We start from the raw sequence: 22,636 nt of genomic DNA on the forward strand, positions 1-22,636 counted from the left end.
CTGCAGTCACCATCTGCAGTGATTTTGGAGCCCCCCAAAATAAAGTCTGTAACTGTTTCCATGGTGTCCCTGTCAATTTGCCATGAAGTGATGGGACCATTTGCCATGATCTTAGTTTTCTGAGGACTTCCCTGGTGGCTCAGACAGAAAAGTGTCTTGCTTACAATGCGGGAGAATGTTGAGTTTTAAGCCAACTTTTTCACTCTCCTCTTTCACTTTCATCAAGAGGCTCTTTAGTTCTTCTTTTCTTTCTATCATAAGGGTGGTGTCATGTGCATATCTGAGGTTATTGATATTTCTCCCAGCAATCAGTCCTTCAATAAGCAGTTGTTTTTAAAAACTTTTTTGATAATATTTCTTGGTTTATTTTTGGCTGTGCTGGGTCATCGTTGCTGTGTGTGAGCTCTTTCTAGTTGCAGTAAGCTGGGGCTTCCCTCCAGTTTCGCTACAGGCTTCTCTTTGCTGTGGCTTCTTGCTGCAGAGAGCAGGCTACAGGGCACATATCTTCAGTAGCTGCAGCTTGTGGGCTCGACAGTTGAGGGTCTCGGGCTCAAGAGCACGGGCTAAATAGCTGTGGTGTCTTGGCCTAACTCCTCTGTGGCATATGGGTGATCTTCTTGGACCAGGGATTGAATCCATGTCTCCTGCATTGGCAGGTGGATTCTTTACCATTGAGCCACCAGGGAAGGCCAAAGATTTTGTTGCTGTTACAATATTGTTTCTGTTTTATGTTTTTGGGTTTCTGGCCATAGGCGGGGGCAAATAGGGGGTGGGGGTGGGGGTGGGGGTCTTAGCTCCCCAACCAGGGGTCAAACCTGCACTCCCTAACTGGAAAGTAAAATGTCTGAACCACTGGACAGCAAGGGAAGTCCCAAACAATGGTTTCTTAATTAACACATTCTAAGCCTGTTTCTAATTCTGACCAATAAAACTCAATCTGATGAGATACACTAAAAAGGACACTGGATCTTAAGTACAGAGATGTAGTAGATACTATTGGTTATCATCTCCACATTCACTTTACAATACTGTCACCCCCTGTGGCAAAATCCGCTTCCCATGACGGAGACTAAAAATACCAGATATTCATTTTCACTGTCCTTTTTGTAGTTAGCGATAATAAATGTAACCAAACTCTAGCGATACTGATATATCAGGAAATCTTAGGAGAACTACTTCTTGGAAAGATGTAAAAGTGAAAGCTGCTCAGTCGTGTCCGACTCTTTGTGACCCCCATGGACTATACAGTCCATGGAGTTCTCCAGTCCAGAATACTGGAGTGGGCAGCCTTTCCCTTCTCCAGGGGATCTTCCCAACCCAGGGATGGAACCCAGGTCTCCTGCAATGCAGGCGGATTCTTCACCAGCTGAGCTATCAGGGAAGATGCATCTCCTAATTAAAACAGGGGAAGAAGGAAAGAACGTGAGAGAGAGAAGGCATAAGAGATGGAAAAGGAGAAAGGGAGGGAGAAGTGGATGAAGTCAGGCAAGAAGGAGGGAGGGGCCAAAATGGGCAGGAAAGGAAGGAGAAAGGAAGAGGGAGGAGGAAAGGGGGGGGGATTCCTGTCTCTCTCTTCTGCTTTGGATTGATTCTATAACGTGCAGATGTGACGGCTGGAGCTGTTGCAGTCTTCTTGTGGCCGTAAGGGGCAGGTCAAGAGAATCAAAGAGACACAAGCCCGGCTCCTTGAACTAACCTAGAACAATTTGCTTGCAGTCTTCCGTTTACGTGAGATTGCTAATGGTCTTTTGTGATTAAGCCACGATGACCCAGGTACCTGGTCACATGTAGCCAAAAGCATCCTTATCTGATATAGAAAACATAGGTTTAAGACCCAGCTCTGTCACTTACTATCTGTATGACCTTAGAAAAACTTCTTAATAACTCTGATTCTCTGTTTCTCTATCTATCATGGCCTTCCTCACAAGAATGGTATCATGAATGGTTATGAAAACTATTTTAATTACAGGTTGAAGCTAATGATATCCTCACAATTTGTCAATGATTGTTGACAGACCATGTCCTCAAATCTCAAAATCAACAGGTAAAGAAAAACAAAGCATAGAAACAAGACCACAGTCTGCTGATGAGCAGAAGCAATTAAATTTCTCACATCTCCAGATTATCTTCCTTTCAAAGAGAATTCCCAAGGTTCATTTGAAGCACCCCAAGAATTAGTTGGGTTTTTTTTTAATGCAACACTATACCATGATTTTAAATAATGCAGATTTTAGTCTTCTTAAAATATGTTGAAAGTGGATGGAGAAACAATTTTCTGGAATGTAGTTATTACAAACATGGACTAATTACAGAACCAACCCAAGGGCTGTTTTCCTGTACAGTTTGCATACACTCCCTCGCTGTGGGTGATGGCTCAGGCACTCAGAGCAGCAGATAATTACTCAACACTTACAGTTGTCTCTTCTAGACTCTTACTAAGTGAAACCGTACAAATACTACAAGACTTGGAGGCAAACAAACGGTTCAGGGAAAGCGTAAGTGTTCTCCATGCAGGTCACTTAGTCTCCAATTCAGGATGGTTTGTGCTCTTAGAGGCACACGTTCCTCTGGGTAAACTCCAGCCTGCTGACGCTCAATCAAGCAGAAGTACAACATGCCCTTGAAATAAAAGGCTTGGGTCTGAAGACTTCTTGCTGATGATAGTAGACCGTAGAACTACTCTTCTGTCCGCCTCACACATACACACTTCTCTCTCCCCCTCCTTCTAGTAACAGACTCTCCCCACCAGTCACAGGCTTCAGCATGTGACCCAATCAAAGTGGGGGTCATCCTCACACTAGGACGACATCCTCCTGTGTGACCTCAGGGGTTGGTTCAGGGATGCGCAGGTAGAGCCAGTCTGAATCCTTCCCTGGGTTCCCTATATGGATGCTAGGAAAACCCCATCTCCAATAAGAGGCTCTGCTGGGACCCGGAAAGGACTAGTTTCCTCATTTGAGTCAGGCTTTCAGCTTCTGCACGCTGGCAGGCTGCCAATCCACGGGACTTCTGGCAAAAATTCTCTGATTAATTCAAAGACGTGACTCAACTGCTCCTAGAAATAGTAGCAATTAAAAAGTGGGTGGCAAAGTCAGCCATCATCTGAGCTCCGAAAAGACCGAGCTGTACCACTGGACACAGTGATTAACAGGACGAGCAGAAACAGAGAGTAACTAACAGTAAAGATTAACTGATCCAGAGAAGGACCGAGAGCAGCTCCATGCAGCAGAATCATCAAGTGAGCCACCCATGTAATTTTAAATCCTCTAGCAGTATATTAGGAGAAGGCAATGGCACCCACTCCAGTACTCTTGCCTGGAAAATCCCACGGACGGAGGAACCTGGTAGGCTGCAGTCCATGGGGTCACTAAGAATCGGACACGACTGAGCGACTTCACTTTCACTTTTCACTTTCATGCATTGGAGAAGGAAATGGCAACCCACTCCCGTGTTCTTGCCTGGAGAATCCCAGGGACGGGGGAGCCTGGCGGGCTGCTGTCTCTGGGGCCGCACAGAGTCGGACACGACTGAGGCAACTTACCAGCAGCAGCAGCTATATTTCGGAAAGTAAAATGAAAGCTGAAAATAATTTAAACAATTGGTTTAATCTAATGTAACATAGCCAAATCTTATTATTATTTCAACATGGAATGGATATTTTATAATTATTATAAGACATTCTGCTTTCTTTTAGTTGTAAGTCTTGAAATCCTGTGTGCATTTTTTTTTAATTCACTTCTTTCTTTCTTGGCCGTGCTGGGTCTTCCTTGCTGCGTGTGGGCTTCCTGTGAACTGCGGCGAGTGGGGGCTGCACTCTAAGTTGCGGTGCGCGGGCTTCTCGCTGCAGCAGCTTCCCTCGCTGCTGAGCACGGGCTGCGAGAGCATGGGCTTCCGCGGCTGTGGCTCACAGGCTTCGTTGCCCGGCGGCGTGTGGGATCTTCCCAGACCAGAGATCAAACCTGCGCTGTGCCCTGCATCAGCAGGTGAATTCGTAACCACTGGGCCACTCGGGAAATCCTGTGTGTGTTTCATACTTATAGCTGCCCTCAGCTCAGACTAGCAGTACTCTATGTGCTCGATAACCTCATGTGGCTGGTGGTTACCCTATTAGATGGTGAAGCTCAAAAGAATAAGATAACCTGGTTTTTAACTTTTGCTGACAGTTCCCTAATATCTGTTTGAACTGGGAATCAGTGATTCCCCTAGGTCCAAAGCCTCATTTACCAGAAAAATACATAGAAACTCCATGTTGGGTATTGTAAATGGCAAATTCAAGATTTCGTGTGGGTGTGGGTACACCCAAGTGTGCGTGTCAAGAATCTGAAACGCCTTGTGTGGACTATGACACCAGCTCAGTGAAAAGACAGCCGTGGATCATCCCTCCTGCACGCACACCCAGGCTGTCGAGCAGCTCTCTTGGAGAAAAGTCATGTCACTTGGAGCACTGGTACCATTACAAATTCAAGGCTTTAAACCTCAACTGGAAACTCAGTTCTGCCTAGAAATTCTGTCCCTGGTCCATCCCGTTCCCCACTGGCCTCAACAGCTCTTTCACACTTTCACGATTTTCCTTAAGCCTGTTACCTCGGCATATCACCTTCCTCTGTCAGCGTCCCATGGACAACTCTAACCTTCCTTCACAGAGAAACGGAAGCTTCATGTAAGAATCCCATTTCCCTAAACCTGTTTCAGATTGCAGATTTCAGACTTCAGCTTTTATCCATCCTCTTCTGCCTCTTGTCTGACTCCTGTCAACTCCCACCTTCTTCAGAGCTTGTTCCAATCTACTGCCCTACTTCTTGCCTTTCTTTGGCCTTTCTTCTCTGCTTCCTGTTTCTTTTTTTAATGTATTTTTATTTTATTTTGAAGTATAGTGTATTAGGGGCTTCCCAGGTGGCTCAGAGGTAAAGAATATGCCTGCCAATACAGGAGACATGGGTTTGATCAATCCCTGGGTCTGGAAGATACCCCTGAGGAGGAAATGGCAACCCAGTCCAGTATTCTTGCCGGGGAAATCCCATAGACAGAGGAGCCTGATGGGCTAACTTAGCAACTAAACAACAACAACCAACAGTTGATTAACAATATTCTCTTAGTTTCAGGTGTATAGCAAAGTGATTCAGTAATACATGTACATGTATCCTTTTTCAAATTCTTTTCCCATTTAGGTTGTTAGGCATAATAGATCTGCTCCTTCTTTCTCTTCAGTATATAAACATATTCAAATTTCTACTGTATTGAAAATTATATGCATCCAACAATTGCTATTGCTTCCTTTCTCTTCATCCTTTCAAAGAAATCTGTCCTCCTTACTCCATGAAAATGGCCCTAAGATCACCAGAGATACCTCTTCCTGCAGAATCCGAAAGAGCCTGCTCTTGGTTACTATCTCTCAGCAGTCTTTGAGTTGAACACGCTCTCTGTCTTGAAAATCTCCCCACCATTCGCTCCATGACACTTCCTGATTTCTTCCATTTCTAGCAGCTTTTCACAATCTCTTTGCAGCTTGCTCTCCCTTTACCTATTATTAAAATATCATTGCTCCTTAAGTTTCAATCATCTATGCCCTTGTTTTTCCAAGTGTGGTCTATGAAACAGCAGCATCGCCATCCTCTGGACCATGATGGAAATTCAGAATCGTGGGCCTTGTCCCAGGCCTTCTGAATCAGAATCAGCATTTGAACAAGATTCCCAGGGGATTTATGTGCACATTCCTGGCTGAGAAGTGCTGCTTTCCCTGGCCTCTTCTCATCCTACGCATTTCTCCCAAGCGATCTCATCTGCCCTTACAGCTTTCATCAGTACCCATATGCCGGTGATGCAAACGCGCATCTCCAGCCCAGCTCTCTCTCCTGAGCTCCTGGCATGTTTATGGGTCCTGTTTGTTTTTTGTTTGGGCAAAGCCATGAGGCATATGGAATCTTAATGCCCTGACCGGGTGTCAAACCACCGGCCACCTGCAGTAGAAGCGTGGCATCTTGACCACAGGACCACCTGAGAAGTCCCCCTTGCACGTTTATAAAATTGCTCTCAGGATATCTGCCCAATTTAAGTAACAGGGATATTAAATGTGTACGATTCCATGGGCAGATTTGATCCCACCTGTTCAGATAAGGGAGAGATCATGAGAGAGGAGTAATCAAGGACCTCAGCCTGGAGCTGGCATTAAACTTGACCCGAAGCCAGGAAAACGGGGCGGGCAGGGATTCAGATAAAGAGCGAGGGAAAGGAAACCTAAAGCACGCCTGTCTTTATAACTGACATGTAACACTTTCCCAAGGCAGTCCCCTCTTGCCGGGAAGTCTAAGGAAGAGGCAGCGGTTCAAGACTTCTTCAGCTGGGGTGAGAATTCGCCTAGATCTCCTGGTCTCTCTCCTCTTCCAATTTCTTTTTATTCATTGAACAGATGTCTACTGATTTCCTGTTATGTGTCAGGACTTTTCTAGGTGCTAAAGTAGTGAGCAAAATGCAAACATTATTGCCCTCACATTCTTCATAGAAATATTTCTTTTCTCCTGTTAATGAGTCACTTAAAAAAGAGATGATCGTACAAGTTGAGTTCTTCAGTGACCAAGCTCCAGGACTCAAGAAGAAATCCAAAACATCACCTGACATCTTTAAGGGAAAGGCTTTCCGTTTGTGAAACCTGCCAGTAAGAGTGAATACGCAAAAATGGCGTGAATCCTTCATGTTCCCATTGGCCCTACAAAGAGGCTTGATGGAAGCTGAGCCCCTGGTAAGCCAAAATGACTGATGCATTTATTCAGTGCTTATCTATGCTAGACTCTGAGGCCACAAAGAAAAATAACAACTCTGCCCTCCAGGAGGGATCAGAGGTGAACTGTGAATGGAACAGTACAAGTCCACCACATCTGAGAAAACTTTTCCAAGTAGATTAATAGATTTATCAGTGTAAATTGAAACAGTGTGAGACATCCTGCTGTATCTCTTGCTTAGCATAGATTTCACTTGCGACGCAGTCCCCATTCTTTGGACAGGCTAATTAAAACCAGCCTCTAATCCAATAACAATAGTACACCAAAAAATTAACTAATGAAACACACCCACAAAAGTGAAGGGTAGTCTAGTAGCATTCAGCTATGAGCAGAAAAACATTGATAACAAAACACTAAACCACAGAAAATCCACAGTGGAATTGTAGGTTAACTGCAAAGATGGAAAGTTCCCCTGATACCTTCATAGACTGATAATTTCCTCAAATCCCAAAGATCATGGCCTTAATTATGTTTGATAACTGCAAAAGTCTGCCACACTCACATCTTCACATTTTTCTCTTTCTATTGTATTTCAGGGCTTGTCAACTACAAATTGGCACTTGCCATCTCCCTCTGATTTGCAAGGATTTACAAGGATTAAATCATGAGCCGCTGCAGTCATGCAGTCAAAGCCACTGACCTTCAACACCCTCTGAAAGGAGCTCAAGGTGGAGAGCAGAAATGAGGCGATCGGTGCTCTGGGGAAAATGGGCGGAACAGGCCTTCAGAGAGTTAGATATTTTCAGAAGATTTTGGGAGCCCAATTCTTGCATCTCCTCTCATCTAGAAAAGCACTAAAGTCCTTCATGGTGATGTCTGCTTCTGAGGACTAGCAGAGACCTTCCGCAAAAAAAGTATGTGTTTCATTGCATGTATCCCCGCTTCCCCAAACTCACACGTGTACTGCTCTTCCCCCCTGCCTCTGTGGAGCAGTTTCTCAGGCTATCTGAGCTGCTCTCTCCTGGGCCATAGTCTTCTTTTTGCCCCCAGTGAAACTCAACTCACAACTCTTATGTTGTGCATTTCCTTTAAGTCAACATGCTGATATAAAATAGGGAAGAGAAAAGTAGAGCTTTGCTATCAGGCCCCTTACCTATTTGACCTCAATCCCAGTATCGCATATTTCTAGAAATACACAAATAGTGCATAACAGGCTTCTCTGTCTTGGATTGGTGTCGCTGTATGTTAGCTATCGTGGCAAAATTATTGTATCTCCTATATGGAGACTAAAATTCCAGACAACGGTTACTGACAAATTCCTCTACAGTTCACTGATTCCATAAAGAGAATGGATTTTCTACCCAGCTACAATTAATTATCATTGTTACAGAAATCAGAATCCATCGGACAGCTTGAACAGAAAACACTGTAAGCTTTCCTTTCCATTGTATTGTATCAGTAACCACATTCTCCAAAACCTATTTTTATCCTAGAATCTTTCTAAAGAAATAGCTACCCACTATATAAGCTGCTGCTGCTGCTGCTGCTGCTGCTGCTGCTGCTGCTAAGTCGCTTCAGTTGTGTCCGACTCTGTGCGGCCCCAGAGATGGCAGCCCACCAGGCTCCCCTGTCCCTGGGACTCTCCAGGCAAGAACACTGGAGTGGGTTGCCATTTCCTTCTCCAATGCATGAAAGTGAAAAGTGAAAGAGAAGTTGCTCAGTCCTGTCCAACTCCTAGCGACCCCATGGAGTGCAGCCTACCAGGCTCCTCTGTCCATGGGATTTTCCAGGCAAAATTACTGGAGTGGGTTGCCATTGCCTTCTCCACTATATAAGCTAACTGTGTAAATGTCAGGCACGAAAAAATCTCCTGAACTGTGGGGGTGCAGTTTTGGGCAATGAGAAAAGGCACCAGCAAAACAGCAAATGTTTTATCATCTCCTATTCGTCCCAAGAATGTGGAGGACCTGGGAAAGTGATGGTGTGGTACCAGGTAGCCCAAGATGAGACGATCCAGGGTGTTTAAGTTAGTCTTCTGCCTAACATGCCACCCAAAACTTGATGCCCTAAAACAGCAGCCGTAACAACAAAGTCCTATTGTAGAGCACAGAGAACTATATTCAGTATCCTATGATAAACCATCATGGAAAAGAAGACCCCCCAAAAAAGAATATATATAGTTATATATATATATATATAACTATATATATAAAGAATATATGTATATCTGAATCACTTTGCTGTACAGCATAAACTAACACATTGTAAACAACAATTAAAAACCAGCATCCATGTATCATTCCCCCCCCCGGGTACGGGGCAGTTGTGCAGTCTGTGGATCTGAGCACACTCCTGTCTGCTGCCAGCTGGCAGGCCGGCTGTGCCCTGGCTGACCAGTGTTGGCTTCAGCAGAGACTCTGCTCCCCCTGGTCTCCTCATCTTTCAGCCCGCTAGCCTGGGCTCGTTCTCGTGCTGGTGGCAAGGTGAGAACAGAAGCATGCCAAGCCCATGATGACTGGGATTGGCTGAAGCAAGCCACCAGCCAACCCAGATTCCAGAGACAGGGAAACAGACCCTACCTTCAGAAGAGAAGATCCTCAGAGTCACTGGCAAAGGGCTACAATACAGGGATAGAAAATTATGGAAGTGTCTTGGCCGTAAGTCTAACATCCCTGGGAAACCCCAGCTAGCCTCCTTAGGTATTACATTTTGACCTGGCACATCCTTGGGCGGCTGTCCTTCCTGAGACTTTATCTTACTGTGACCCTGTCTTGCAGTTGCTCAGTTGCTGTTAACGCTCTAAAGGGCAAGTCAGAAGAGTTAGGGCAAGAGGGGAAGAGGAAGACACTGCCTGTCTGCAGGGCTTTACCACCTCTCCACTCGCACCAGTAACACATCCAAACCCGTGCTCTGGCCGCCTGATGGATGGAGCAAGCTTCCCTGCCCCTAAGCTTTGGGATGGCAGGGTGCCTGGCTTTGGCTGATGAGAAGAGCCACCAGCAAAGACTGAATATGTGCTTATGCATTACACTTATACTATCGTGTTTGAGTCTTTGCCGTGAAAGAAGCATACCCTGGGTAGACACTGCCCCTTCAGCATGGAGCAGACCAGCCCAGATCACCCAGAGTGTAGGAGCCAAAAACAAACGTTTGTAGTTGTGTGAAACTGAAATTGACTGAGTTATTGACAAACTGAACTGAGTAGATGAAGTCGATTTATGATGTTGCGCCAATCTCTGCTGTATAACAAAGTGGCTTGGTTATACACATATAAACATTGTTCTTTTAATATTCTTTTCCGTTTTGGTTTATCCCAGGAGACTGGATATGGGTCCCTGTGCTCTACAGTAGGACCTTGTCCATCCATTCTCAGTGGAAGAGTTTGCATTCACCACCTTCATGAAAAGACTCACCATTATTAAATCTGCCACTTTCCACGGGGCTGCAAAGAGTCGGACATGAGTGAGCGACTTGACTTTCACTTTTCACTTTCACTTTTTTATTTAAAAAAATAATAGAAGAAATGAAGAAGACAAGGAGGAAAACAGGGATTCTGAAGGCAAGAAACTAACAAAGAGGTGATGAAATCACCATCTTTAATCTGGGTTTATTCAACACATGAATTTTCTGGAAAGAAGTCATACAGAGTTGTTTTTGCTCACTGAACATTGCAAGCATTAACGCAACAGCATCTTTTCCATCTCTGTGTGTGTATGTGTGTGTGCGTGCATGTACTTCTTGTTTTAATGGTAAGTGTTGCTTGTGACTAATCATTAAGAGAGAACTTTCTATCGTTTTCATAAGCATAACAGGATACACTGGTGTTTGTTAAAGATCTGTCCCATTTTCCCCCATCTGTGGAACAGAGACTAGTATGTTAAGATGCCTCAAAGGTTTTATTTTCTGGAGATTTTTTTTCCCCTAAAGAATAATGGAAAAGATAATTGAAAAAATTTAAGGAAATACAAAGTGTTATAAACACTAAATAATAATTACTTGTAAGAATTGAAATGAGAATTGCTTTCCCAACAACCTTGAGTAAGATTATAGCTCCATTATTTGCAAGGAACAGCTAAAGAGCATCCTAATTAAAATTTCTTATTTTCTACTGACTGACTCTCATTAGCAAATCCCTATTAAGCATCATGAAACAGAAAGATATTCAGGGCAAGCAGCTTAATTTCCTTTTGGGATACAGTTGACCAGGGTTGTCAGAAGTCACATAGCCATTGCAGAAAGACATAGTACTTGCAGTTAGACAGGAAAAGGATCATTCCCAGCAGATAAGGCTTCACAAAGATACTAGGCTGGGGCTTCTAGTTAGTTAGTTGGAATGCTAACTGATGTGATATCTACCATTCCAGAAGACTCACTGCTGATTCACTCATGTATACCAGTAATTATAATAACAATAATAATTGCTACTATTTATTCAACAGCAAGTATATGCCAGAAACTTTAAACTATCAAATCCTTAATACTTATCATGTATACTTCTTTATGTATAAAAGATGCCAATAAATTCTCCAAAAATGAATGAATATTTATAAGTACTGTTGGCGCCTTGCTGCTGCTGCTGCTAAGTCGCTTCAGTCGTGTCTGACTCTGTGTGACCCCAGAGACAGCAGCCCTCCAGGCTCCCCCGTCTCTGGGATTCTCCAGGCAAGAACACTGGAGTGGGTGCCTCAGCTCCTTCTTATAGACAGGAAACAAATAATTTGGGTGGTAAATGACAGAGCCACTTTTTTTAATCCAAAGCCTGTTCTCTATTACATCTCACTTCCTCTCCCATGTGGACAGGAAGAACAGAAAGGAAATGAACAGGATCCTTGCTCTTTAGACATTTCCCATCTCAACCAGGTGGAGACATTACCTGCCACATCCTGAGTCAGGCTGAGTCCGTCCAGCAGGTGAGGTGGAAGGCCACGGCCCAGCTCAAGTGACTTTCTCCAGCCCAAGTGACTTTCTCCAGCCCCAGCTCCGGTGCCTCTGAGGCTGTGCCCTCCAGAAGTCAGTTTGAGAAAAGATATCCAGATGCTTCCAAACAAAGAGTCCAGCCTGTAGGGCTCCCAACATCACCCTTGCCCTACCTCTTCTCATTGTCCCCCACCCCGCCAAAGGACTGACCTGCCCCTGGTAATCAAACACGGCCCTGTTACCCCAGAGCAGAAAAACATTTGGGCAAGTCTGGGCCTCCAGGATCCCTTCCTTTTCTTGTCCAATTCTCCTCTTATCTACCAGGCAGAACACCCCTCACCCCCATCATCCCCACCCTGTCCCGCTCAGCGCACCAGGTGACGCTCTAGTGTTAACTAAGTATCATGAGCATAAAGTCTGAAGCCAGAAATCTTGCCTCTGCCATTTACTAACTGACTTTCAGAATGTCACAAAGTCATCTAAGCCTTGGTTTTCTCATCTGTAAAGTGGGGGCCAACCTAAACATTTTTAGAAAGTACTTAAAGGCCTTTCAAATCTCACCAAAGGTGGCATTAATCCAGGTACTTCAGATGGGCTGTCAAAACAAGTTTGGGTGAAGAAGAATGATATTTTTCAGTTTTACTGAAGTGTAGTTTATTTACAACGTTGTGTCAATTTCTTCTGTACAGCAAGTGTTAGTTGCTCAGTTGCCTCTGACTCTTTGTGACCCCGTGGACTGTAGCCCACCAGGCTTCTCTGTCCATGGGATTTCCCAGGCAAGAATACTAGAGAGGGTTGCCTGTCTCTTCTCCAGGGGATCTTCCTGACCCAGGGATCGAACCCTGGTCTCCTGCGTTGCAGGCAGATTCTTTACCATATGCGCCACCAGGGAAGCCCCTGTAAGCAAAGTGACTCAATTATCATGTGATCATAAACATCCTTTTTCGTATTCTTCTCCATTATGGCTTATCACAGGATATTGGATATAGCCCCCCGTGCTATATACTAAGACCTTGTTTATCCATTTTATGTATAATGGTTTATATCTGCTAAGCCATTCCATCCTTTCCCCTCTTCCCTGCCCCTTGCCCACCATAAGTCTCTTCTCTATGTCTGTGAGTCTGTTTCTGTTCTGTAGATACGTTTACTTGTGCCATATGTTAGATTCCACATATAAAGGAGAGCATATATTTGTCTTTCTCTGTCTGTCTTATTTCATTTAGTATGACAATCTCTAGGTCCATCCATGTTGCTGCATATAATAGTAGTTCATTCCTTTTGATGGCTGAGAAGTATTCCATTGTCTATATACACCACATAAGAAGAATGATTTTATATGAAGGATGTCCTCTATGACCTAAGACCCACAGACCCTAGGACACTGCCTGACTCTCTCCACATTAGCCCTGAATCAGAGCTTTGAAAGAGGTCGATGAAATGAAAGTTCAGAGGGCAAGGATTCTTGTTTGGTCCACTGATGTGTCCTAAGGACCTGACATTGTTGGTGCTGGATAAATGTCTATTCAATGAACAAATGGAGAAATTGCCATAAATGACTAAACTTAGAGCAATTCCACCCACCGGGGAAGGAATGACTTAGTGGTTTAAAGCAGTGACTTAGGTGTCTCTTGGATTTTGTTTCCAGTTCTCATTCTGCATGTTTGGCCAGGAGCTAAGGTTTCCTAAGCTTGATTTTCATCATCTGCAGACGGATGCTATTAGCACCTATTTTCTTAAGGGTTGTTTGAAGGATTAAATGAGACAATACTGGAAAACATTTAATACAGTGCCAGGCACACAGACGAATTGCCAAGAGGAAGAAGAGCAAAAAAAAAAAAAAATGGGGAGCAGATGGTCACTTGAGCCAGAGGTCCTTTGGCTCATCTCTTTATAGGGATAACTGACAGAAATTCAGCCATCCGTCCAGCAAGTGTCTTTGAGGCACTTTCTCTGTACCAGACATTGACCGAGACGCACGGGATGCTTCAGTGAACAAACAGACCTACCATCAGGAAACTTACCTTTGGGAGGAACAAATATGTAAGCAACGGACAAGTAAATTATAAGTATGTGAGCAGGGAACTAAATACCTTAGAAGATTAAAAAGAGAAGCAGGGTGAGAATGATCAGTAGTGTGGGGGCAGGAGGTAGAGTACAGTATTTGAGCGGTTAGGCTGCAGGTTCTAGAGAAGGTGGCATTTGAGCAAAGGCTTGAAGAAGGGAAGAGAATTGGTCATGTGGGAATCTGGGAGAAGAGCGCTACAGGCAAAAAGAACAGCCAGAGCAAAGGCCCTATGAAGGGAAACGATAGGCACATTTAAAAACCGGCGAAGGAAGCAACCTAAGCGTCTGAAGACATGTGAATAGCTGAAGAAGTGTGGTACATACACACAGTGGAATACTGGGGAAAAAAGGGAAAGTGTTAGTTGCTCAGTTGTGTCTGACTCTTTGCAACCCTATGGACTGTAGCCTGCCAGGCTCCTCTGTCCATGGGATTTCCCGAGCAAGAATACTAGAGAGGGTAGCCATTCTCCTCCCCAGGGGGTCTTCCCATCCCAGGGATTGAACCCTGCTCTCCTGCATTGCAGGTAGATTCTTTACCATCTGAGCCACCATCAACAGGATAAAGGACCAAGAAGATATGGTACATATATACAATGGAACACTGCTCAACCGTAAGAAAGAAATAATGCCATTTGCAGCAATATGGACGGACCTGGAGGTTATCATACTAAGTGAAGTAAGTCAGAAAGAGAAAAACAAATATCATATAATATGGCTTACATGTGGAATCTAAAAATATGGCACAAATGAACTTATTTACATAACAGAAATGGAGTCACAGATATATAGAAAACAAACTTATGATACCGAGGGGGAAGAGGAAAGGGCATAAATTAGAATTTGGGATTGACATATACACACTGCTATATGTAAAACAGAAAAAAAACAAGGACCTCCTGTATAGCAGAGGGAACTCTACTCAATAATCAGCAATACCCTACATAGGAAAAGAATCTACAGAAGAGTGGATATATGTATACGGATAAGTGTTTCACTTTGTTGTACACCTGAAACTAACACAACAGTGTAAATCAATTATATTCCAATAAAAATTAATTTAAAATAATAATAAAGATCTGCCAAGCACTAAAATAAGGCTGGAGTGTGGACAGAGGAGCCTGGTGGGCTGCAGTCCTTGAGGTCGTGAAGAGTCGGAAGTGACTGAGTGACTTCACTTTCACTTTTCACTTTCATGCATTGGAGAAGGAAAGGGCAACCCACTCCAGTGTTCTTGCCTGGAGACTCCCAGGGACGGGGCAGCCTGGTGGGCTGCCGTCTATGGGGTCGCACAGAGTCGGACACGACTGAAGCGGCTTGCAGCAGCAGCAGCAGAGTGAGGTGAAGTGGAGTAGATTATTTAGAAGCTTTTGAATCATTGTAAGGACTTCAATACTTACTCTGAAAGGGTTTGAGCAATGGATTTGTGTAAATGGCTTAGGTTTTATAAGGGTTATTCTGGCTGTTGGATTTGAGAACAGGTGGCAGGGACTCAAGGAGAGAATCAGGGAGACTTACTACAAGGGCCGCTACAGCGACATGGACAGGAGAGGGCAGTGGCGTGGGCCGGGGCGGCAGAGCCTGGAAGAGGACAGAACGCAGACAGATCCAGATATATCTCAAGGTTATCAGAATGGGCAGGAGCCTGCAAGGCGGAGCCAGAAATAAAGGAAGAAAGGAGCAAAGCAAAAAGGAACATGATTCCAAAAGGTGTCTTATCTTTAGAGTCTGGGACTGATGAACCTTAATAGGGGAAGAAGAGGGAAGAAAGGGCACTTCTGGGAAAACAAGTGACTTTTAGGAAAGATAAATGACTTTAAGAACAGATGACGGGTACGGTTTTGGGACAATGTCTGTGTAGATGTGGCTCCAGCTTCTCATAAGAGTGATGGGTCCATCTTCCCTGGTTATACATTCCTGGAAATTTTAACACCATTGAGTTCTTCCAAGGGTCTCTGCTCTTAGGCAGATAAAAAGAGTTCAGGGGAGAAAGAAGTTTATTCTCAAATGACTTCATTTCAAAATAATGTTTATGTCTCAATGACATATTCTGAACTCTGCCACTGTGTGCTGCTACCTTTATTTTAGAGATACATACTGGAATATTTCAAAGTAAAGTGTATGAGTGTAATCTGTTTCAAAATAATCAAGAAGAAGTAAGAGAAGTGAATGGGCATTGGGTAAGACAAGATTGTTCGTAAATGGGTAACTGCTGATGAATACAGGGGTGTTATTATATTTCTCTCTGAATATTTTGAAAACATTTTAATTTTTCCATCATAAAATGTACAGAAGGACTACCGTGATGGTCCAGTGGTTAAGCCTCCACGCTTCCACTGCAGTGGGGCTCAGATCTGATCCCTGGGATAAGATCCCACAAGCCGCATGGTGCAGCAGAAAAGAAAAAAAGGAAAGAAGCAAAACAAAAAGGTAACAAAATAAAGCACAATAGAACATGTGATTTTTAATTAATTGCTATTATTGAACACATATTCCAGGCACCATGCTAACCACTTTACATTTATTACCTCTTTAATCTTCCCAACAACCCTGAGGTTCTATCATTATTCCCATTTTATAGATGAGAAGCACAAGGTACATTGCCAAGAACACAAAGCCCATTAGAGGTCAGAACTACTAGTGTCTGAACCCTCCTACACTGGCTCCAAAGCCTATTCTCCCAAAATTTTAGATAAGTTACTTATTGGATCCATGCAGCTTACCAATCTGGGAACTTTATTCTCAGCTACAAAGCCTCTTTCCTAGTTAATAAGCTGCTCTGGTGACATCTTTCTGGGGGGTCACCTCCTGGGTCTTTTATTCTACATTATTATTCATTCCCTTTTCTCACCCACAATATAAAAATCAAGCTTAGTTAAATCCTTCTGTATCTGAATGCATTTTTTATCAACCTTCTCCTTTCTGCTTTAGCCCAAAATATAACAATAACAAGAAATCTTTTAGAGGATAAGAAAAAGACCCAGTGGCTTGTATAAAACATGAGTATTTGAGTCCTGTTAATCTCCAGCATACAATTTTAACTAGGCAGGGATAGATTCAGGTCAGGAGCCAGTATTTTTAAGCATCACTGTGTACAAAGGATTTTACATCGGCAGTATTAGCATAATCTTTAAACAGACATCAGAAAACAAAACCAAAAGCTACAAGGAACCTTGAGAGGTCATCTCATCCCCCGCTGCTCTAGGAAGGGGTGGGCCTGAGCCAGCCAAGAGCGGCAGCTTTCTAATCTTTCATCTCTGCAGAAGGAATGTCTTAAGGTTCTTTGTTAATGCTTTATGGTTTACACTGCTTATTTTAGGGGAATTAATATCTGGATATGGCGATTTTTACCTTGACAAAGCGTTTCTCCTATTTAATAACAGGTCACATGGATGACACTATAATAGTAACTGTAATAATAATAGTATTAATAAACCTATATAGATATAGAAATATGAGATAATAAAATCCAAATCAATTGAATTTTCTGAACTTAGCAACCAAGCTCCTAGAGAATTCATTAATATGGAAAAGCCCACATTCATCTCTCAACAAAACAGCCACTCTCTGTATAGAGCAGGCAGTTAATACAATAATAACTTTATTTGAGGCTCAAAACCATTGTTGCATAGATAATATTACTGACTCTGAAACCAAGCAGCACCCTGTGGGGCCCGCCTGGGTACAAAAGCTCCTCTGTGTCCCCATTTGTTGTTTATAGAAAAAGGCTTTAGTCTCTTAGACCTTCCCTAAGCTCCAAAGAAAAGGCAGGTGCAGTTACTAATTAGGGAAGTATGAGATTCCAGAAACAAAAGAAAGCAGTTAAAGAAGAAAAAGAATGACAATAGTACAGTGATGAAACAGACCTGCGTTCCTCCTCAAGAAAAATATACAACGATCTGATGCATACTGATGCTTCTGAACTGTGGTGCCAGAGAAGACTGTTGAGAGTCCCTTGGACTGCAAGGAGATCCAACCAGTCCATCCTAAAGGAGATCAGTCCTGGGTGTTCACTGGAAGGACTGATGCTGAAGCTGAAACTCCAATACTTTGGCCACCTGTTGCAAAGAACTGACTCATTGGAAAATATCCTGACACCGGGAAAGACTGAGGGCAGGAGGAGAAGGGGACGACAGAGGATGAGATGGTTGGATGGCATCACCGACTCAATGGACATGAGTTAGTAAGCTCTGGGAGTTGGTGATGGACTGGGAGGCCTGGCGTGCTGCAGTCCATGGGGTTGCAAAGACTGAGCAACTGAACTGATGCATATCTCTGAGTAGTTCTCCAGGAACTAAGACCTCCCCTCAACCCAGGTGGAGGATGGTCACTATAGGCTGAGCACAAGCACAAGAGCCCAGATTGGCTGGAACCAGAATGCTGATGATTAAGATTCCTGAAACATCACCCTGTCACCTTCCACAAACCAATCAGAAGAAAGTCATGCACCCTGCAGCCCTCCCCTCAAAGGCTGCCTTTAAAAGCCTTTGCCTGAAGACCATCAGGAAGTCTGGGCCCTTTGAGCATGAGCTGCCCATACTCCTTGCTAGGTGCCCTGCAATAAACACTGTCTTTTTTCCTTTCACCACAACCCAGTGTCAGTAAATTGGCTTTGCTGTGAGGCAGAAAGTGGACCCAAGTTTGTTCCAGTAACAACTCCAATTTATGGATGAGAAAAAGGAGGGGTTTTTTCTCCTTTTTCTTAAATAACGATTTAAAGCAATCAGAGGGTGGTTGATGAGCAATCAGAGGCTCATCAATCATGAGCTGATTGATCACAAAAACTGCAACTCCCCTCCCACACCTGACTTTTAAAAATGCTTTCCTGAAACCCAATAGGAAGTTTGGGCTTCCAGAGAACTAGCTATCTCCGGGTGCCTTGTCTGATGCCCTGCAACAGAGACTGTACTTTCCTTCCCCAGAGCCTGGTGTCGGCAGATTGGCTTTAACTGGGCACTCAGGCAGGTGGACCCAAGTTCAGTAACATCGTGAGGATGAAACTGCTGCTGCTACTGCTAAGTCACTTCAGTCGTGTCTGACTCTGTGCGACCCCATAGACGGCAGCCCACCAGGCTCCCCCGTCCCTGGGATTCTCCAGGCAAGAACACGGGAGTGGGTTGCCATTTCCTTCTCCAATGCATGAAAGTGAAAAGTGAAAGGTGAAAATGAAGTCGCTCAGTCGTGCCTGACTCTTAGTGACCCCATGGACTGCAGCCCACCAGGCTCCTCCGTCCATGGGATTTCCCAGGCAAGAGTACTGGAGGATGAAACTAGAAGACGTTAAGAAAAGTACTTGAAGTACTGCCCCACGTACTACATAAGCGGTGTCTGTTGTTTAGGCACCAAGTCATGTCCAGCCCCGAGACCCCATGGACTGCAGCACCCCAGGCTTCCCTGTCCCCCACCATCTCCTGGAGTTTGCCCACGTTCATGTTCATTGAATCGGCGATGCCATGCAACCGTCTCATCCTCTGTCGCGTCAGCTATTGCTATTACAATTATTGTTACTCTTCCAGTCCCCAAATCCAGCCTTCTAAATTTATGCTGCAAAGTTTCTGGATCCCCTACTGGCACAGAAAGACTAGCTGGCTAAACATCTCTGAAAATGTACTTCCTTGAAGACTTAGAGCAGGAATTATGCAACTACAGCCCACTGACCAAATCTGCCTCCCGATTTCCAACTCCCGCTCTAGGTCACGCCCTGCCACGGCCGCTTGCGTAAGTGTTGTTTATAGCTGCCTTTGCACTAGAAGGGCAGAACTGAGAAGAAGCAACTGAGACCATATGGCCCATAAAGCCAAAAATATTAACTCTCCAGCTCTTTACAGAAAAAAAAACAAAAAAACTGGCTGATTCCCAAGGTAAAGGCATTTTGTTCAAAACAACATAATTAGGCTTTTAAAATTCAAGGTACGCTGCTTTCAAGCAATTCTAAAGAAGCTAACAACATACCCATGACCCTTCCTCCTTGGTCCCAGAGATCAAAGCTGAGCCTCAAATAACGAGAGAGAAAAGCATTACAGCCTCTGCTAACTACAGCCAAGGGTTCCACCCCCTGTACTTACTGGTGACGGTAAAAACAACTCTCTTGGTTTTTCCAAGGTCATGAACAAACCGCTCTTCATTGCTGTCTTCCTGAAACAGAGATATTTTAAGTCACTATCAGCGCTAACATTTTTCTGTTTGTACTGGTGTGTGTGTGTGTGTGTTGACGTGTGTGTGCCGCATGCTTGGCTGGATTCTGGGAATATGGGTTTTGTTCCCAAGAACAATAAGATTTCTTTTCTCAAAAAGTTTACATTCTAACAGAGGCATTTAAAAGCTCAGAAAAAAATATTTTTAAAAGGAGATCGTTTCTAATAGTGATAAGAGATATGAAGAAAAAAAACTGCTCTGGGATGGAGAGAAATGGGGGGGTCTCCTTACGACTGGGTGCCAGGGAAGACTCCTTCAGGAAGAGGCATTTTGCTGAAACCTGAATGACAGGAGGAAGCCAATTTGCACAAAAATGAAAAAGGACAGAGCAGAGCAAAGATAGAGGCAGAAAGGAGCCTGATATGCTTGAGGAAGAAAACACAGTGCGGCTTGGCTGCAAGCAGTGTGAGGTGAGACAGAGCAGGGCCAATATTTACCGTCACCCACTCTCAGGTGGGCAGCCACAGGCAGCTTTGCAGCCGAGAAAAGACATGATCTGATTTACATCTGAAAAAGATCAATTCAGTCAACAGTGACTAAAACGGTGGCAGGCCCTTTCAGGGCCCCAGAATGGGCTCCTATCTAACACTCAGAAATGAATTTTCTGAGGAGACACGCATGCTGAGAAAGCAAGAGATTTTATTGGGAAGGGGCACCCGGGTAGAGAGGGTAGGGGCGCCCAGGAGAACCCGGGAGAGGGTAGGGGCGCCCAGGAGAACCCGGGAGAGGGTAGGGGCGCCCACGAGAACCCGGGAGAGGGTAGGGGCGCCCACGAGAACCCGGGAGAGGGTAGGGGCGCCCAGGAGAACCCGGGAGAGGGTAGGGGCAGGAGAACCCGGGAGAGGGTAGGGGCGCCCAGGAGAACCCGGGAGAGGGTAGGGGCGCCCAGGAGAACCCGGGAGAGGGTAGGGGCGCCCAGGAGAACCCGGGAGAGGGTAGGGGCGCCCAGGAGAACCCGGGAGAGGGTAGGGGCGCCCAGGAGAACCCGGGAGAGGGTAGGGGCGCCCAGGAGAACCCGGGAGAGGGTAGGGGCGCCCAGGAGAACCCGGGAGAGGGTAGGGGTGCCCAGGAGAACCTGGGAGAGGGTAGGGGCGCCCAGGAGAATGCCCTGCTACGTGGCTCGCAGCTGCAGGTTTGATAGTGATGGATTAGGTTCTGGGTTGTCTCTGGCCAGTCATCTTGCTCGGCCCATATTAGTTCTGACTCAGGGTCCTTCCTGGTGGCGAGTGCTTCTCTCAGCCAAGATGGACTCCAGCACAAAGGATTCTGGGAGGTTGGCAGGACATATTATGGGTTGGCATCTTCTCCCTGCTTTTGTTCCCTCTGAATCCTCCCAGGAGCAGCACCGTGCTTCTTGTCGGGGCCTTCTGCTGGGAGACAACTCAAGCAAGAGGTCATCATCATGCCTGAGCAAGGCGCTTAGCTTCAATCAACAATTCCCTAACAAAATGAATGGTGCTTGGGAAGCAATGAAAAGTGGAGGCAGGAAGACCAGAGATTTGCCTCTTGCAGGAACTCAGGGAGACTGTCAGCTGTAGCGGAGGTGAAGGGCAGCGCTGTGCAGGGGATATTTGGAGAATACAGTAAGTTAAGTTTTGGAAGGAGGAGCTGTGGGAAAGCAAACAGGGGAAGAATCATGGGTGCCTCTAACCAGTCTTATGGTTGGTGGAGTAATTTTCTGAGATCCACTCATTTGGTTCATTCAACAAATGTTTATTGGTAACACACTTTGTACCAGGTACTGTTCTAGACACCAGGGATCATAGCAGCAAGTTCAGTTCAGTTCAGTTCAGTCGCTCAGTCAGGTCCGACTCTTTGTGACCCCATGAATCACAGCACGCCAGGCCTCCCTGTCCATCACCAACTCCCGGAGTTCACTCAGACTCACGTCCATCGAGTCAGTGATGCCATCCAGCCATCTCATCCTCTGTCGTCCCCTTCTCCTCCTGCCCCCAATCCCTCCCAGCATCAGAGTCTTTTCCAATGAGTCAACTCTTCGCGTGAGGTGGCCAAAGTACTGGAGTTTCAGCTTTAGCATCATTCCTTCCAAAGAAATCCCAGGGCTGAATTAGCAGCAAAAATCCCTACTCTGGGGACTTTCCTGGTGGTCCAGTGGTTAGGAATCTGCACTTCAACTGCCATTGGCCCAGGTTCAATCCCAGGTCAGGTAACTAAGATCACGCATGCCAAGCAGCACAGCCAAAAATAAAAAATAAATCCTACTCTGGTGGAATTTATACTCTAGGAGGGAATAGAAAATTCAGAGGATTAGAAGGGAAGCAAAGACTTTGGGAAGGAAGACAAGGGGAATCATTTACCAAATCCTTCAATTCACCGATTCTCTCTCCTAAACATTCCTTGCAGTAGTTCAAGCTGAAAACAGATGGCAGCTGCATTAAAGCCGTATTCAGGGTGTTAATCAAATAGGAGGCTGTTAGACTGATATGGCTCCAATGTCCTGACAGCCTGAGTCAGCAAACCAAAATCTAAGGCTGAAATGCCTCAAGGTTATTAAAGTGAAACTAAGGACAGCCAATCACATTCACCCAGCCAGGCTTTAAGCTGTATCCAACCAGCAAGTCCCTGCCTTGCTTCCTACAAGCCAGTCTCTGAGCTCCAGCCGGTGAAGCTGCCTCAACACAGTTTGGTGCTGGCTGATTTGAATCAAAAAATGTCCAAATAAACTATTAAAATATTTGAAATGCCTAAGTTTATCTTTCAACACGGAGCATATTCAAAAGACACTG

At 44.8% G+C, this 22,636-nt stretch overlaps 2 long non-coding RNA genes across 3 annotated transcripts; one reads left to right on the top strand and one right to left on the bottom strand.

Moving 5' to 3' along the window:
- Window positions 1-5,641: 5,641 nt before the first annotated feature.
- LOC138430781 (uncharacterized) lies at window positions 5,642-11,263 on the top strand. The gene is made up of 3 exons (XR_011253386.1): window positions 5,642-6,736; window positions 7,313-7,630; window positions 10,034-11,263. It is a non-coding gene; the product is annotated as an uncharacterized lncRNA (long non-coding RNA).
- Window positions 11,264-11,436: 173 nt separating this feature from the next.
- On the bottom strand, window positions 11,437-22,636 carry LOC138430779 (uncharacterized). Of its 2 annotated transcripts, none has more exons than XR_011253383.1 (4): window positions 20,965-22,636; window positions 20,327-20,396; window positions 19,760-19,829; window positions 11,437-12,530 (listed from the first exon to the last, which is right to left on the bottom strand). It is a non-coding gene; the product is annotated as an uncharacterized lncRNA (long non-coding RNA). The 2 variants fall into 2 exon arrangements; XR_011253384.1 differs by having other exon boundaries at window positions 19,760-19,825; window positions 20,965-22,377.

Source organism: Ovis canadensis, chromosome 26, assembly GCF_042477335.2.
Source record: "Ovis canadensis isolate MfBH-ARS-UI-01 breed Bighorn chromosome 26, ARS-UI_OviCan_v2, whole genome shotgun sequence".
Lineage (NCBI taxonomy): Eukaryota > Metazoa > Chordata > Mammalia > Artiodactyla > Bovidae > Ovis > Ovis canadensis.